Source organism: Artemia franciscana, chromosome 19 (genome assembly GCF_032884065.1).
Source record: "Artemia franciscana chromosome 19, ASM3288406v1, whole genome shotgun sequence".
Classification (NCBI taxonomy): Eukaryota; Metazoa; Arthropoda; class Branchiopoda; order Anostraca; family Artemiidae; genus Artemia; species Artemia franciscana.
Window position 1 is genome coordinate 15,713,915 of NC_088881.1, and position 16,776 is coordinate 15,730,690.

Consider the following 16,776-nt stretch of genomic DNA (forward strand, 5'->3'; position numbering starts at 1 on the left):
TACAGTCAAAATTGAACTTTAATGATTATAGAAACTTAGATCAGTATTAATGAATAAAAACAATGATTAGACAAGTTTCATGCGAATCATTTTATCATAGCTTACAACGCTTATGTGTCTCACATATTTGTTTATGGGGAATTTCTACAAGACATAGAAATTCTAACATTTGTAGAAACCTTCCTAACGATTCTAGGATGAGCATCGTTAATTTTCTAGTCAGTCGAGACCTGTCTAATTTTCAAGACTCAGAGGGTGGTTCGGCGTTAAATGAAGTGTGGATGTACAAGGACTTTCTGGAAGAAACAAAACATTTGCTAGATGTCACGACCTGATGGATTCTAACAAATTGGTTTCAAATCCTTTCTCAATTTTCGGAGCCGTTGCCGATGTAGTGACATCAAAGAAGGCTAATCTTCAATAGACTGAGGGATTATTTATTAGTAACTAAAGTCTTGAAAAAATTAAAACATGCTTCTTCGGGCTCCAGCCTATCCTATAGTGATAATCCCCAAAATTAGAGGACGTCTTAATCCCCCACAGTCCCTGGGGGAAGGGCTGTAAGTTATGAACTTTGTCCACTGTTTACATATAGTATTGGTTATTGGGAATTATACAGATATTTTCAGGGGGGATTTTTTTCTGGTGGTGGGGGGATCGGAGAGGGGTTTACGTGAGATGATATTTCCATGGAGGAATTTATCACGGGGGAAGAGAATTTCCATGAATAAAATGCTGTATTTTCCCGATTATTTAAAAAACAATGAGAAATTAAATAAAAAACAAGTTTTTTCAACTGAAAGAAAGGAGCAATATCGAAACTTGAAACGAACAGAAATTATTGCGTATATCAGAAGGTTCGTCCACTCCTCAATACCTCGCTCTTTACGCTAAAGTATGTTTAATAATTTCAAAAGAGCTATTTGTTCTAATTAAAAGGCCTTTGTGATTCAAGGGTTAGTCTTAAAGAAAGCGGAGCATTCTCAATTCTCCGGACACTTGTTTTTATTTAATTGTGTAAAAAAAACATTGCCACTCCCGAGCAAAAATATTTCCTGGTCACCAGAATGATCGGTATTAGATATTATTACTGAACAGAAAACTTCTGTTGATGCAAATAATAAACCTTGTATCTGAAAGCGTTCCTAAGATAAAAGCAAGAATTAATTCTAAAGAAGGCTTCTGTCTGAAGTAAAAGTATTTCCTACACTTACCATGAAGCTTTACGTCTCATAACTTGAAAAAATTCAAAGAAAGTCTCTGTTCTAAAGAAGAGTATATATTCTGCAATCTCTCTAGATATTATAAACTTTATACCTCTTCGGTGACTTTTGCTAATAAATTTATAGCAAGAATTCACTAATAAATTTTCAGTAAGACTTCGGTAATTAAATTTTAATAAGACATGAGCGTTTGCTGGGCATGCTGGAAGTACCTTAGATATTTTAGAAATTCGACCATTTATTAAACGTGGATGTTCAAAATTGAAGAATCCTGGCTGGGTATGGAAATGTCAAAGTGAAGAAGGCTTTGCAAAATTCATTAAGGTGCATCCTTAGAATATCATATTACTGTTTCCACTCTCCAAAGGTAGAATAAAAGTTTCGTATATACTTTTTCCTTTTTTAATCGTATTCCCAACTGTCTATCCACAAACTGCTAATTTGCTGTCATATTCTAGTAAAAATGACCTTCCAGGAAGAAATAATGGTGACAAATCTGAAATTTTTCAAATTTTGCGCTTTGACTTCACAAAGAATCTCCAAAATAGCTGCAACAAATTATGTCAAGTCATAACATTTCTAACCTGAACCACATTCTCTGCATAATATACAGAACCCAAATAAATTGTCAATTACAAAGACAACTAAAGCTTTTAATTTATCTATTCAGGCACAGCCCAAAATCAGTTGTCTTGGATTTTCTCTTTTTTTTTTGCAAAGACGATCGATATATTGGCGCAAGTTATTCTGTGTCGCAGATCGAAAAAAAAAATCAATTTACGCTAAAATTCGATTTGATGTCATTTGTGTTTTAAAGGAATTATATCAAGGAGGCACACTCGTGCCTCTATAAAGAGGCGACACACGACAATGTTAAGCGATCTTCGGTTCCAGTGGTCGCAGACGGATGGGGAGGGATGCATTTCGTAGCCCGAACTCCAACTAAGAAACCTGCAAAATTTCATCCCCCTCCAAATTTTTCTTCATGGGGAAAATCTGGCCGAAAGTTTCGACCTGTCAACCCAAGCCCCCCTTTAACGTTGTCCGATCGGGCTGAAATTCACAAGTTAAGGTCCCCTAGGGCCCAGGAGCTTATCCGCGAAATTCAGCTTGATCCGATAACTCCTTCCCTGTTTTCCAGAAACCACGCATAGCCACTTAAAATTCATTTACTTTTTTTTTCTAGACGCCTACAGGTCACATCCGACATCGGATCTGGGTGTACGAAGACTCATTCGATGCGGAATTCTCCGAGTAAGTGCCCATGAAAGTTTCGTAGGAAAATCTTAACCCCCCGAAAGTTTCGACCCTCCAACCCCCTCCACCCCCCCCCCACCCCTTTTAACGTTGTCCGATCGGGCTGAAATTCACAAGTTAAGGTCCCCTACGGCCCAGGAGCTTATCCGCGAAATTTCAGCTCGATCCGATAACTCCTTCCCTGTTTTCCAGAAACCACCCATTAGCTATTTAATTAACGGATTTCTCTCCATAAGAGCCCATGTTAATTTGAAATTTTTAAAAGCTATTGAGAAGTTATATTCACACACATGCAAGTTATTAGCTCAGTTGGTAGAGCGTGAGACTTTTAATCCTCGGGTCAAGGGTTCAAGTCCCTTACGGGAGGTTTTTTTTCACAACATCAAAAAATTTTTGATAACACCTGGACAGCTTATCATTTGAGAGATAACAGAATATTAGCTTCTTATGAGCAAAAGAAACATTTCGGTCATTCTATCTATTTTTTTTCTATTTTATACAATGATGTAAAAGCGGGAGGGTTGGGGGGCGGCAGCCACCCAACTTCCTCTCCTAATTCCTCTACGAGGAGTACAGGAATTATTAAATTACATCCACCATGGATTGTAGAAAAACGTACAGAAATAATATAAAAAAAACTTCGTTTTCTTAAAGAGTTAAAGAGGCTGCGTCCCAAAGTCGAACCTTAAAACGTACAGGAATTAGAAGAGGCAGTTGGGAGGCTGCCGCCCCCAAACCCCCAGCTTTTAAAGACTCTTTTGTACAGGTTTTTTTTTGTGGGGGGACTTCATTGTTACTAATTACTAGTTTCGGCGCAATGGTTCTCCTGTCCTCGTGTGTTTAACATTTTTCGAAGTTATTCCATTATTCATTCATTTCAATTATTTTTTAATTAAAAGAGGGCCTTTCCGAAGCCAAGAGCGGGGGGTTAGCAAAAAAACAAAAAACCTGTACAAAAGAGTCTTTAAAAGCTGGGGGTTTGGGGGGCAGCCCCCCCAACTGCCTCTTCTAATTCCTGTACGTTTTAAGGTTCGACTTTGGGACGCAGCCTCTTTAACTCTTTAAGAAAACGAAGTTTTTTTTATATTATAAAATATATAAGGCGGGCATTTTTTTAAAAAACAACAGTGCTCGTAAAACATTACAAAATTTAGGTTTTATGAAAATAATATATAGTTAAATAAAGTATATTTTCCCAATAAAATGTCTCTATACAAATTAGACAATTTGGCACCTACAAAACTTGGTCGTTTTTTCAAGTTAGAACAAATTAAATTTTATTTCACTCTCTCCATTGCTGGAGGCACTGCACTGAGCTGAAGATTAATGATGGATATTCAGCTGAAATATCCGTTTTGGTTTTGCTCTTTTCAGTTTTGGTCTTTTCTAGTTTTGTTTTTTCTCTAGTTTTGCATCGTGATTATTTTGTTTGTTTCTTCTCTAGTTTAAGATTCGTGATGGATATTTAGCCGAAATATCCGTTTTTGTTTAGCTCTTTTCAGTTCTTGGTGTTTTCTAGTTCTGTTTGTTTTCTAGTTTAGGATTGTGATTGTTTTTTATGTTTTTTTTCCTAGTTTAAGATTCGTGATGGAATTTAGCCGAAATATCCATTTTGGTTTTGCTCTTTTCAGTTTTTGGTCTTTTCTAGTTCTGTTTTGTTTTCTAGTTTTGCATTTTGATTGTTTTGTTTATTTGTTTTCTGTTTAAGATTCGAGATGGATATTTAGCCAAAATATCCGTTTTGGTTATGCTTTTTTCAGCTTTTGATCTTTTCTAGTTTTGTTTACAAGATTTTCATTCTGGTACAGCCAAGGTTGCAATTACCTTTGCTGTCACTTGTTAATCTTTTTTTCGAAAAAATTACACTGGAGACTATCGGAAGTTGCTTTACAGCATTAAAGTAACTTCGTAACAGTTTTTTTCTCATTGCTTCATTAAAATATAGTTACATCCACCCTGGGAAAAATAGGAATTTTTGCTTAAAGTTGTGACCTGCGTAGATCGTTTTTGGGACCAGAAATACAAGTATGACAGTTTTCAGAAAAAAAAAACTGTGTGGCTGGTTTTGAGGAAAAATAAACAAAACACATACAATCATTGCTCGTTTAATTAATTAAAAATATCGATGACTGTCATTCCATTTCGAGGGGAATAAGTGTATTGTATTTAATTTTGTATTGTATTTTATTGAATAAACTTCTTCATCTTCTTCTTTATAGCATGCATGTTCTTTTTTTAAAGCCATTGTTCCCTTAAATCAGTGTGCTAAATATTTGACGGAGATCCTTTATTTGGCTATTGTTCTCTTTTTTTTGGTTGTTGCTTATAGGTATTTTTTTTGTATCCCTGGCCATGGAGCCTTTCAAGGGGAAATTAGTGTATTACATTTCCATTTTGTATTGTGTTTTGTATAACTTCTTCTTCTTCTTCTTCCTACAGGTCAGTATAGTGCCATTGCTGTGTCTAATCGGCTAAGAATAATAAAAGAGGATAATTTTAAACAAATGACAGTCCCCAGTAAACAATTGCTAGGTTAAAATACACTAAAATCCAATCTGCTCTTCACAGTTACTAGTCAGCCAGTCCTGGACTGTGCCTTAATCACAACCCCAATTTGACTCCTTTGGATTCTGGCTTATAGCTTCTTTTTCTGTTGGATGTCGAGGTGAAATTTAATTGAGGACTATGAATCGTAAAATTAATTCTATTGTCAAAATGTGTGCAAGTTAAGTGGGCACCAAGAAAGAGGTAGTACAATCATAGGTGTAAATATACACAGAAGACTCAGCAGTTTTTTTTTTATATTTGAATAAACACTTGGAACGGAACTTTTACCTCTCTGTGGAAGCCTTGCTTACTTTAGCCCTTCATTGTTGAACTAATAATTAAAATAAAGTTCTACAAAGCAGGGAAAGGAGGCTCCAGAGCAACCCTATCTATTACAAAAAGTGCTTGTTATCTTAATTTTTATCGTTCTAAGAATACCCAGAAATTTTATGTTCTAATATGGATAAAATTGTCATGTTTGTTATTATTTGAAAATTGAATTTTGGGTGGAGTTTTTACCTCTTGGTTTTTAAGCGTTGACAATTATTTTTGAATTAAGCTTTCGGTCTTTTATTCCTTATGGGTTTTTATTTCAGCAAGGAATCCATTTCACATAAGCTATATTGAGAGACTTCTGTAGATATCTTTATGTTTCGAAAATAATCTCTTTGAATATTTTTTCATTGGTTTTACCTTTTAATGAATACCAGTTGTTTTGACTCAATAAAGTAAGTCGTAACCTACAAAAATGTGTTATGTTTGCTGCAGAAACTAAGCTTTAGCTTAAGAAAAGGTATCAACGATAAAATAAACGTGATAATCCATCCAGAGAAAACCGTACTAGAGAAACAAACAAATTTGTCTTTACTACTGAGACAACAGGTGGTAGTTTGACAGCTCAATTAAGGAGTTACATACTTTGCATTGTGAACATATACGTCTGTGTGATCCCAAATATATACCAGATCTAGATGCCACTTTGGTATCCACGAAGCGTCCATTTGATCAACTCTCCCGAATCCGTGGTTCAGGATTTGTTGGGTAGTCGGGGGATGGAGGCGAGGGGGTGATCCCTGTCCCTCGATATCTCGATATTTTTTCAGTTTTTAAACAGGATATTCAATTTATTTATTTCAATTATTTAACAAAAACTTAAAGATGAGATTAAAGAGAGAACTTTAAATTAGAAAATTTAGAAATAGACGTGGATTAAGATTTGAAGCAAGGTCAAATAAATTACTTACCACGTAACGGTGGCTTGACATATGGAACTACATATATGAAATTTTTAAGTGCATAGTTCTTATCTACGTCATATATTAAGTTTGACACGTTTTCATTTTGAACATAAATAGAAACTTTACCAAGGATTCAACTCTCCTACAAAGATTCAACGGGCTTATTGTTCCCTATCTTCCTCTGAAAAAGCTACCCACAAGTCCTTCCTACCTTATAATTATTCTAGGGCAAGCTAATAAGGCGTCATAAATGGCTTGCGAATTCTTATGTTCTTCCACCATGAAAAACTTTGTCAAAACATTGCACGGTCTGCAAAAAATCTAAATTTAGACTCTGAATTAAGTCGCAAGATTAGTCAAGCGTGGAGAGTTCAGAGTTGTGATCATATCAAAACATGTGTTTATAATGTTAGTGTTCTTCCTAATCGGCTTACATAAAAAAAAGATAATTTGAAACTAGTGATATCCGCCAGCGAATGATTACTAGGTTAAAATACTGTAAAATCCTATCTGCTCTTTATAAATACTAGTAAGACCATACTCGACAGCGCCTTAATTAAAACCCAATTTAACTCATTCGGAGCTCTGGTTTATAGCTTCTTTTACTGTGGGACGTCGAGGTGGAATTTAATTGAGGAGTACGACCTACCAATATTTACTCCTAATATTTTAATAATTTAAATTAATTCTGATGTGAAAACATATGTGGGTTGTGGAAAGATATTATTCCCAAAAAAGGGAAAAAATTAAGGATGACAATAATGCATACAAAAATAAATAAAAACTGCCAAATCTTGAAATATCTGAAAAAATGCGCTTCTACATAAAATGACTTCTTTAAGTTTGTCTCACCCACTCTCAACGAGAAAATGTCCAAAGGTGCCTTTGACCGCTCTTCTCCTCCCTATCAATAGACTAATAAACAGAAAAAAATAAATAGAAAAAGACAAACAACTTAAAAAAACTATCTTCGTTTGGGCAGAGATTATAATAAAGAACACAAAAAAACAATCTTATCAATTAACCTGGCTACACCTTTGGTAGTTTTACCTCTACTTGGGAGGGGGGCACCTGATTTAAATCCTCAATATTGCTCAAGGAATTAAAAAGCTCTATGCAACAGGGAGGTGGACATGCGACAGCTAACCTATCACAAATTTTCGTTTATCATTAAAATTTTAACTTATGATTGGAATTTTTCTGATTTGTAAATTTTTACGTTATTTCAAAAACTAAAGTCTGACTAAGGGTTTTCCTAGTTGGAAGTTGGCAATTACGCTTGAATTATATTCTTCTGGCTTTTGTGTTACTTAGAAGATCGAAATGGGCAAAAAATCCTTTTGACATTTTATAAAGGTCCGACTCGTTGTGGTTCCATAAATCATTGTCACTACAAATAATCTTTTCGGACACAGTTTTATTTACTTTACTTTTTCAGCTTGCAATCGACACAAGTTGTTTTGACTCTATATATTAACATATAGCCTATAAATATGTGTTAGAAAAAGCTAAACTTAACCTCAAAAAAGCAATGAAAATGAAACAGGCTTGATAATCCAGAGAATCAGCTTCAAGTATCTTCAATATTGAGCTAGCAGGTGGGGCTTTCACTCTTCAACCAAGGAGTTACGTACTTGCTGTCGTAGGTGTAAACAACTTTCTGGCTCCAAAATTAACCCGGTTCCATGGTTGCTCTTCTAGTGTAATCTAAATTTAGCGACAGTCTTCGACCCTGCTCAATTTGACAATAAAGACCAGGGATGCACACAGGCAGGGATCTTGAATTTTAAGGTTTTCCCACTGTTTTAAATTATTTTCAGCTATTTCAGATTCATGGCTGTTCAAACTTTAAACACCCATGACTTTCTTAAATTTCAGCATTTCTGGGAATTTTGACTTTTTAATACGGAGCTGATAGGGTTGTAGGATCATTCCATGGGGGTAACTTAAACCACACTGGGACAAATATAATAAAATGTCAATTTCAATATTTCTTTCTTTCCGGCTCTGACATTTTGGAAATTGACCAGATATCAGGTGTTATTTTTTATTCACATAGAAACTTGAAACACTAGGTATGTTGCGGGCCTTAAAATTATAGAAAACAAATAGTTTGACCCTTACTCAAGTCAAACAATTTTGACCCTTACTCAAGTCTTTGTAGCTTTCTGAAGTCCTATTCACTTGAATGCTTAGCTAAACATTAATATTTAGGTATAATTAGTGTTTATAAATTATAATTTCTTCCACTTTATAAGCAATCAGTATTTTTCCAAACCGATGATTGCTTTAATTTAATTTCTAGCAAAGTGCGTGTGTGAACTGGGCTTAAAGAAACACACCACAAGCGGGATAATTTACAGACAATATTTACTAACAGAGACTTCACTAGCCAAGTTTTATTTTTGAGGAGGGGCAAAAAACTTTGCCGAGTGGTAAATCGTTTTTAGAGACCAAAACTAAGATTCTTGCGACATCCAATACTTCTTAATTTTTTATGGACCTAAGTTGTTTTTTGGAATCGTCAAACGCATTATGGGAGAGGATTTGCTCTATCTAGTCCAAACCCAATCCATGACACTTCTGTCTATTTGTGTTCAACATATTGAGTAATATGATGCTCCATCAGGCTCCATTCATGGCTCTGCTGCAGCTGACGGCAACTACTGAAAAGGTAGTTCGGTCAAATATTTAGACCAAAATATGTAAAAACTGCAAGCTCTCCATTTTCACTTGTTTTTACTACCATCAAAAAGGACGCCTTTTCACTAAACGAAAGTCAGAAATGTGGCTTCGTTATATTATAGACAACATCCACCTCAAGATCACGTGCCAACGTATTTTGCTAATCAAGCTGCTGTGAGTGCCAGTGCCACAACTTTAATTTTTCATACATTATTCACAGTGGGAGTGGTTGACTATATCTGCCACTGTTTTATTTTATTTATGTATAAAAATCAAAAGACTTAAGGTTTTTACCGCCTCAGTCTCAAATGCTCAAAATGCATGATCCTATGTGTCATGTACACAAGAATCTAATTGAAAGAGGACATTCAAGGAGGGGGAGGGATAGATAATTAAACAACACCCCAAAATAGGAAAATGTAACAGGGACCAGAAATAAGTTATCCTTCTATTTATAAAGACCTTGTGGGTCTTAGTTTGGTCACAAAGGAGGCAAGTTTAATAGCCAGTATCTCAATAATGATGGTGGCCGACGTTTCCCCCCCCCCCCGAAAAAACCATAGAAAATACCTCCTGGCGTTTACCCCCTTCCCCTGCGGGAAATATCCCCTCCCCCAGCGAAAAATATTCCTACCCGGAAAATACTCCCCGTGTAAAATAAACCTTTCCAAATTTGAAAATTTTATTTGAGTTTTGTTTTTTATTTTTCCGTAGGGGAAGGAATTTTGGTACTTGTGTGTTATACACCACTCACTCAAGTTTACGCTGTATAAAACTCGAGAACAAACTGGTTTCTCCATTAGTTTCTTTCAGCTTAGCGTGAGACAAGACAAAGACAAGTCACAGAATATATGGGAAATATATAGTTTGGGCTATATATTTGCACATAAGAGGGGAAGGGGGTAAAGTATTTGGACAGTTTGAAAACAATTCTTACTTCATAATATGTAGAATAATTGTACCTAACACATTTTGCATGCAGCACCGCTATACTTTACCCCCCCCCCCTAATGTGCAAATATATAACCCAAATTCTTTTCTTAAGTAACGAAGAAACTAATGAAGAAACCGGTTTGTTCTCGAGTTTTACACGTCGTAAACTTGAGTGAGTGGCGTATAATCCACAAGTACCAGATCGTTCATGGAGAGAGAGCCGGATCTGAAATTAAATAAATAAAAAAAATTTCAACTGAAAGTAAGAAGCAACATCAAAACTTAAAATGAACTAATCTTATTACGCATATGAAAGAAGTTACCTTTTCCACTTGACCTTACTCTTTACGCTAAAGTCTTGACTTTTTGTCTAATTCTTTAATTCTTTAGGAACGATTCCTGAAACACCATTGCCATTTAATTAGAATAATAAGCTTTGTTTTAAAATTCTGTAAAAAAAAACTTTAGCGTAAAGAGCCAGGTCTTGAGGAGGAGGCAACCCTTTTCATATACGTAATAATTCCTGTTCGTTTTAAGGCTTGATGTTGCTTCTTACTTTCAGTTAAAAAACTTGTTTTTTTTTTAATTGAAGTTCCGATAGTTTTTAAATAATACTGGGAAATCCAGGTCTCTCTCCATGAAAAGTTCCGGCACATGCGTATTATAAGCCACTCACTCAAGTTTACGATGTATAAGACACGAGAACAAATCGGTTTCTTCGTTACTTTAGAGACCAATTTGGGCTATATATTTGCACATTAGGGGGAGGGGGTAAAGTGTAGCGGCTCTGCATGCAAAATGTGTTAGGTACAATTACTCCACATATTATGAAGTAAGAATTCTTTTTTTCTGACTTCAAAGTGTCCAAATACTTTACACCCTCCCTCCCCCTTTTATGTGCAAATATATAGTCCAAATTATATATTTCCCATCTATTCTGTCACTTGTCTTCGTTTTTCTCAGGCTAAACTGAAAGAAACGAACGAAAAAAACGGTTTGTTCTCGAGTTTTACACAGCTTAAATTTGAGTGAGTGGCGTAGACTATAATACATAAATACCAAAATTCCTCTCCCCTAGAGAAAATAAAAATAACCGAACTCAAATAAAATTCTCCACTTTGGAAAACCTTAATTTTTACGGGAGTATTTACCGAGGGGTAATTTCCTGGGGGAGCAAGGTAATTTCCAGGGGGGGGGTAAACGGTGAGGGGTATTTTCCACGGGGAACTGCTTTCCGGGGGGTGTAAAAACCGGGGGAAGGTAAACGCCTAGAACCACTAATGATATGTGTTTTTCTGCCTGAATCAACTGATTTTGCATTAGTTTATTGATTTCAGTTCATTTTGTCAATTAGGGATTTTCATTACCAGCTACAGCAGGTATGTTTTCAGCAGGGGTTTCACACCCCAAAATCGGTAGGTCTTATACTATTTCCCTTGTAATCTCCTGTAAAAATTTGCTTATATTTTGCCCCCTTCCTTACATATAATACAACGTACGTACCTTAAATGGAATGGTCTTATCCGTAACAAAACTTTCCGGTTATACCGAAGTCTCTTTTGGAAAAAAAGGAAAGCCTAGCCCAATCAAAGAGGAAAGTTTAAATTAATCATGTTTGACACAATGATAAAATGTTTATATATTAATAATGTATATTAATAATGTTTATACATAAAAGTTTATAATGATAAATTTTTCATGTTTAACCACATTATATAAAAATGCATCATTATCTAAACAAATTTTATTTGTCAGGAATGTTTTCTTCAAATCAGACATTCCACCATTAGACCTTCCTACACCTCCTGAAAATATGCGTATGTGCCTGACCGAAAAGCTCAAGATTGATTATTTTGTTTCTAATTAATTATATAGATCTCTATCGTTTCAATTTTTACTGGGGTCATATATATATATATATATATATATATATATATATATATATATATATATATATATATATATATATATATATATATATATATATATTTCTCTCCTTCCTATTTTAAATAAATGAATTTAAGAGATAGACAACAACGCGAAGATTCGCGGACTTGACAAATTTATCTCTAAAACATCAGCCTAAAAAAAAAACCACCTAAGATAAAATAAACTGGTGAATATAGAGAAACAAGTTCATCTATCTTCACAACAGAGTCAACAGGTGGCATTTTGACGGCGATGAAACATGCCACCGTATATACTTCCGTTGGACACGCGTTGAGCCTGCAACTTGAGACGAAAATTCTTGCTTGTTTGTTTCAAGCGAAGATCTCGAGAATATTAAAGGTAATAAATTATCAGCCGTATGACATTCCAACATCTGTACATTTCAAAATGGATGAACTAAACACTTCTAAGAAGGAATTTGGTTCCGAATGAATTATCATTTGGTATTCAATGTTTTTTGTTTCATATCCTTTTTTTAAGATCATCACTCCTCACTGCAACATTTTAATTCTCTTTTTTTTTGGTTATAACAAACGCAAGGCTTCAGGAGACCTACATGCTTTTATGCATCAAACTATTTTCTCCATTTTATTTGAAGAGAAGTATGAAACATATGAAAGATTCTTTTAGTGAGTGTTGTGGTAGTCTAGAAAGACTCTTAAGCTGGTGGTACTTGCCCTAGGGGGTTGCTGACTTCGTGGAAAGTGAGAAAGAAAAAATATCATAATTTGGACAATAAATTTCAGCTCTTCCAGCAGTGGCGGTTCTAGGCTTGACAGGGAGTGGGTGGCACAACTGTCCCCAGTTCTTATGACATGACATCAAATTCCTTTTATTTTATTTTTTTAAAACCTCCTATGGTATACCTCCCCCCCCGATTATGAGGCCTAAAACCGCTACTGTTGTCCAGCTCAAATACCACTACATACGAGAGGTATTACCACTCGCAGTTGCCAAGTTTTTGCAACACTTATCATACCTCTCAACTAATTTTAGGTATTCTCTGTATAAAAACTTGCCGCCTGTTCCACTAACCCGGAATTTACTTCCGGTTTTATGTCGTCATTGTCATTGTAACGTTTTCCACTGAGACGTTGCTTGAGATGGAGAAACGGATGGTAATCATTCGACGCAAAATCAAGACTGTATTGTGGATAATCTAAAACTTCCCAGCCAAAACTGTCCAACAAATTACGGGTCTGACAAGCAGTATGAGGTCTTGCAATGTCGTGAAGAAGGACAATTTCCTTTGTCAGCATGCCAAGTTTTTTTTTATTTGTTTTTTTAATCGCTCTGCGGAGCCTTCTGAGGGTTAGGCAGTATGCTTCTGCATTGATAGTGGTTCCTCCTGTCCAAAAAATTACGTTGTATGAAGTCGACCAAAAAAACACCATGCCTATTCCCAAACACCGACGCCATGACTTTGCGCTGGGAGAGAATGTGTTCGGCAATTTTCAGGGGAGTGCGTGTGTTTCCATTCTATGTTCTGTTGCCTCAATTTGGTCGTCTTATACGAAACCCATGTTTCATCTCCAGTTCAACCGGTTACCATCTCAGTGGCAACCCTTAAAAAGATGACGACGACGTGAAAACAACAGTGAACTCTTGGTTATTGGAGCCGGCGGCAAGTTCTTATAAAGGCTTGGTAACTATGTCGAAAAATAGAGTAAAGCATGCACTTTCTGAAAATAAATTTACTTTTTTGAATTAATATTTCGTTGCATACTTATGTTCAAGAGGACATAAATTAAAAAAAACACATTGGTAATGCCACTGTATCACTAATGTTCTATATGCCAAAAAGAAACCTTATTATTCAGCATCAACTCTCATTTCAAAGATCTTTCTTCCATTGAAATCCTCAAAAACACATTACCTAATTTCTTGAAAGATTCGAAAAAGTAGACTGAACATTTATAAGCCTAGCGGCTTTGAAATACCATAAATGATGTCACCTGGATTTTAGTTTCTAATAGTAGCAAATATGGAGTCAACTGTACTGCTAGCTTGCCCATCTTTTCTCTTGTAAATTGCACGGGTCCGGGTTGTCCAAGTTCAGCCCCATAGGATAGCGGCAAAATCCCTGAAGGATTTTGCCGCTATTTTTGAATAATTTTTTTTTCAAGATGCCTAATAAGGTTCTTAAGAAAACTTAAAACTCTTTAGATCATTTCCCTCTAAAAATAAACCTTATTAGATCTCTTGAAAAATTTCAAGTTCAAAGTAGAGAAAAAATCCTTTTGCGTCCCTTTGAAATTGAAGTGACGAAGGTATATGTATCCATATGCTGTTCAGGTGTCAACAGCTTACATATTTAAGGAGAGCTTCAGCCTGGTAATAATGATTTACCTCTATCAGTCTTTATCTCAACGTCAGCAAAGCATATGGTCACTTTTGCAATTTTATTGTTCAGATTAAGAAATAATCCTAATCCATGAAGGGCCCTAAATGGGCTAAATTTTTGCCGAATTTTGTTGTATATTTTTTATCTTTTTAGTTTTCAGTACAATTTTGATTTCACATCAGCATTGTGTTATCGTAACGCTTTTGTACGTGACCTACTAGTTTTACAAGACAATGAATCTTATTATCATTATACAAAGATGGACAAGTAAGGCTAGCGTTCTTTTAGGTTTTTTAACATTAATCTAATATAAATATATATATATATATATATATATATATATATATATATATATATATATATATATATATATATATATATATATATATATATATATATATATATATATATATATATATATATATATATAGAATATATATATATATATATATATATATATATATATATATATATATATATATATATATATATATATATATATATATATATATATATTGCAATTTAAATATAAGACTGAAAGTTCACAGTTCCCCGCCCACCCCACAATGTCCAAGTCAGTTTTTAGCAGAGAAGGGATGGGAATTAAAGTCAAGTAGTTGTGGGCATCAAGTCATGGCTAATTGTTGAAAAAGCCAAGACAGATAGTCTGATTGAGCGAGAGGCAAATCTAGCATAAGCCCTTATTAGGATTGTATTAAAAATGATGTCAGTTATTTTGTTAATAGATAAGTCTATCTATCATCCTTCCATGCGTGATTCCTAGGGCAGAACTAAGGTAGATAGTCACAGATCTAAGATAGCCATTTGATAGTCTAAGATAGTCTGATTGAGTGAGAGGCAAATCTAGCATAAGCCCTTATTAGAACTGTATTAAAAATGATATCAGTTCATTTTTTAATAGATACGTCTATCTATCATCCGTCCATGCGTGATTCCTAGGGCCGAGCTAAGGTAGATAGTCACAGAACTAAGATAGTCACAGAAACTATAGTTTTCCAAATGACTTAGTCTAAGAAGATTATGTCACTGAGGCTAGCAATAAGTGAAGATGAAAAGGTGACGATGGGTAGCGAAAAGAATAATCAGGTGGGCAACTTCACTTTCCTTGGTAGTATTATTAGTAAAGACGATGGGAGCAGTGAAGATGTTAAAAGTAGAATAGCCAAGGCTCAGGGTGTTTTTTCACAGTAAAAAAAAAGTTTGGAAGAATAGAAAGATAAGTCTGCAAACCAATATTAGAATATTAGAAGGTACAGTGATGACAGTTGTCAAATATGGCTCCGAAGCATGGGCGCTCCGAAAAGCGGATGAAAACTTACTAGATGTTTTCCGGAGAAATTACCTACGGATTGTTCTGGGTACCCAGCTGACTGATCAGATTTCAAACAGTAGGCTGTACAACAAGTGTGGTTCAGTCCCGCTTTCTAGGGCTTTAATGAAAGAATGGTTGAGATGGTTAGGGCACGTTCTGCGGATGAGGGATCACAGATTGCCGAAGATTGTCCTTTTCGGCCAACCGTCTAGGACTAAACGGAAAGCAGGTCGTCCTTGTCTGGGGTGGAAAGATGTCATAAAGAAAGATTTGAAGAAAATGGGAATCTTCTTGGGAACGTGTAAAGAGGGAGACTTTGAATAGATCGAGACAGAGGAGGAGCGTACGTAGCTTTATTGGCCTCAGGCGGCTTCGTGCTGCGGTGAGTTGTCAGTAGTAGTAGGAGTTTTTAGCAGTGTCTTACTCGAGTGAAGAGAGACTTTCTGCTGATATATAGAGGATTTTGTGGCACCTTTTTTTAATTTGATAAAACAAGTAGCTATTAATTTTTCGTGTAAATTACAAAATTTGGGAACCTATAGTGCGCTTTAATTGCATAAAACAGCCTGCAACCTTGCAGCAATTTGTTATTAGTTGAAATTTGTCTCCCTTCAAGAAATATGTTTGCTGCTCTGATTTTAAAACGTCATTCTAACTAATTCCTAGTCTTAAAGCGTATGCAAGTTTTATAGCAGAGGTTATGTTAGCTCTTGTGTCCCTCTTCTATTTAACAGCATAAGGGGGCACATTTTCCATAAGACACACAAGTGACACCTCAAAAGATACTGAGCCTGAGGACAAGTGTACCCCTTTGATACGTCCAGTGGTGTAAGTTTGCAGGAGGGAAGAGGACTACTGCACCATGACTTTTTTTACTCTAGATTATGAAAAATACATTCTTTCATTGAAAACGCCTTTCCTTGGTATTTTCACTGAAAATGCCTTTTTTGGTATTTCGATCGAGGAAATTGAAAAAAATCGACATATACCCCCAAGATATTGAGACACTCATTTAGTTCTCCTTAAATTTTGGCGCATTGAAGTCACTGGATACGACATTGTCATAGTATCCAGTCCTGGTTTAATCCTGAAATAGCAATTTCATAAAGAATCTATTATTCCTGTAGTTTCTACTCCGTTCAAAAAGTTACGTGAAAATTTGGAATTCAAGTTAAGGTCCAAAACAAATAATAAGTAAAAACCTGAGTGTACTAGGGGAGTAAGACACCAAAGTAGCCAGCAATAGACCGTTTATAATAAATTTTG